The sequence below is a fragment of the Mandrillus leucophaeus genome, unplaced genomic scaffold (assembly GCF_000951045.1).
Source record: "Mandrillus leucophaeus isolate KB7577 unplaced genomic scaffold, Mleu.le_1.0 Scaffold1356, whole genome shotgun sequence".
In the NCBI taxonomy this organism is placed as follows: domain Eukaryota; kingdom Metazoa; phylum Chordata; class Mammalia; order Primates; family Cercopithecidae; genus Mandrillus; species Mandrillus leucophaeus.
In genome coordinates, this window is record NW_012101317.1 from 4,429 (window position 1) to 6,882 (window position 2,454).

Sequence of the window (2,454 nt, forward strand, 5' to 3'; positions counted from 1 at the left end):
AGTTCCCAATTATAAAAGAGAACATGTGTTGTTTGGTTTTCTGTTCCTGTGTGAGTTTGCTGAGGATAATGGCTTCCAGCTCATCCATATCCTTGAAAAGGACTTGATCTCATTCCTTTTTATGGCTACATAATATTCCATGCTGTATATATACCATATTTTCTTTATCCAGTCCATCATTGATGGGCATTTGGGTTGATTCCATGTCTTAGCTGAAGACTATTCACTATTCACTATTCCACTGTGAATAGTGCTGCAATGAGTGTAAACATGCATATATATTTATAATAGAATGATTTATATTCCTCTGGGTATATATCCTGTATTGGGATTGCTGGGTCAAATGGTATTTCTGGTTCTAAATCTTTGAGGAATTGCCACACTGTCTTCCACAGTGGATTAACCCATTTATTTTCCTCTAACAGTGTAAAAGCATTCCTGTTTCTCCACAACCTCACCAGCATCTGTTGTTTCTTGACTTTTTAATAATTGCCATTCTGACTGGCATGAGATGGTATCTCATTTGTGGTTTTGATTTGCATTTCTGTAATGATCCGTGATGTTGACCTTTTTTTCATATTTTTGTTGGGCACATGTGCGTCTACTTCTGAGAAGTGTCTGTTCAGGTCCTTTGTCCACTTTTTAATGAAGTTGTTTTTTTTGTGTAAATTTGCTTAAGTTCTTTGTAGATTCTGAATATTAGAACTTTGTCAGATTAGTAGATTGCACAAATTTTCTCCCATCCATAGGATGTCTGTTTGCTCTGATGATAGTTTTTTTTGCTGTGCAGAAGCTCTTTTGTTTAATTAGATCCCATTTGTCAAGTTTTGCTTTTGTGGCAGATGCTTTTGGTGATTTCATCATAAAATCTTTGCCCATCCCTATGTCCGGAATGGTATTGCCTAGATTTTCTTCCAGGGTTTTTCTAGTTTTGGATTTTACGTTTAAGTCTTTAATCCATCTTGAGTTAACTTTTGTGTAAAATGTAAGGAGGGGGTCCAGTTTCAATTTTCTGCATATGGCTAGCCAGTTTCCCAGCATTATTTATTAAATAGGGAATCCTTTCCCCATTGCTTGTTTTTGTCAGGTTTGTTGAAGATCAAATGGTTGTGGATGTGCAGTCTCTTTTCTGAGTTCTCTGTTATGTCCCATTGGTTTATGTGCCTGTTTTTGTAACCTTGTAGTATAGTTTTAAGTCGGGTAGCCTGATGCCTCCAGCTTTTTCTTTTTGCTTAGTATTCTTCTGGCTATACAAGCTCTTTTTGGATCCATATGAATTTTAAAATAGTTTGTTTCTAATTCCATGATAAGCTTCTCTTTTTAAATTCATGATTAAAAGTTTGAGACATTACAGAGCTTTGGGTGCTGAGGGAAACACAGTTGGAGACAGAGTAAGGAGATACAACAGTATCTCAGTTTTTCCTGCCAATACCATTGTTATTAAATAACAATGTTCTCTTCAATGAGTTAACACAGTTGAGAACATAGAGTAACTAGATCAAATAGTTCCAAGACTTCAGTCCCTTAAAACTAACACCTTGCAAATAAGTCTTTGTTTTGTCTAAGATGTCTCAAATTTAGTGGAAATATGCCCCAAGAACCAATTTTCTTATTGAAATATCATCTTCACTAAACATTTGCCTGCACTTAAAAAAAAAAAAACAAAAATCTCTGCTCTATGGAGTAGCTGTTCTTTTGTTTCTTTACTTCTCTAATAAAGTTGCATTCACTTAGAAAAAAATTACCTAATCAAATAGCTTTTCACTTACAAAAACGTGAATCTCATACTTTATTCAGCCCATCTAGCTTAACACGATGCCAATAACTTTGGTTTGATGCCGTAGCCTGAAATGGTTAGCTCGAATTGAGAAACAAGTTGTTTTTTTCTCAAAAACTGGCTATTTGGTGGGCATTCTATAATAAACTTAACATCTTTTGTTGTGGTATTCAATGAGATGTGATAGAAGTGATTTGGACACCACTATGATTCCATATAGCACTCTATTATGTGCTTCCAAAATTTTTTTTATTTTTAACAGTCCTATTCTGTTTTCCATTCATATTTGCTATTCCATCACTGGGTATTCCTTCCTACTCTTTTCTTGTTTCATTTGTTTTGATGAATGGTGTGCATTTCCAATTCCGTAAAAGTTTAATTCAGTTTTATGTGTGGTAAAATGTAACATCAGGTCCTTTGCAAGGTGGAATTACCTTGCACAGCAAATTGAACATTGTATACTTGAAAATCTAGAGAGATGCCAGTGAGCCAAGGATGAAATGGCCTATTTGTAGCCAAGGCCATTTTCATGGCATCCTGGTCCTCTCTGTCACGTGGCTCCTTACAGTTCACTGTGGTTTTCTTCAAATGTAAGTAGTTCTTGTTAAGGATCCTTGTAGTGAACTTTGAAATTCTTTTCTCTTTCATTTCTATAAAAAACAGGTATATTTTAATTT

At 35.0% G+C, this 2,454-nt stretch overlaps 1 pseudogene across 1 annotated transcript in view; it reads right to left on the reverse strand.

Moving 5' to 3' along the window:
* Window positions 1–2,454, reverse strand: part of LOC105534484 — a 100,927-nt pseudogene that overhangs the window by 1,203 nt on the left and 97,270 nt on the right. The window lies entirely within an intron of this gene.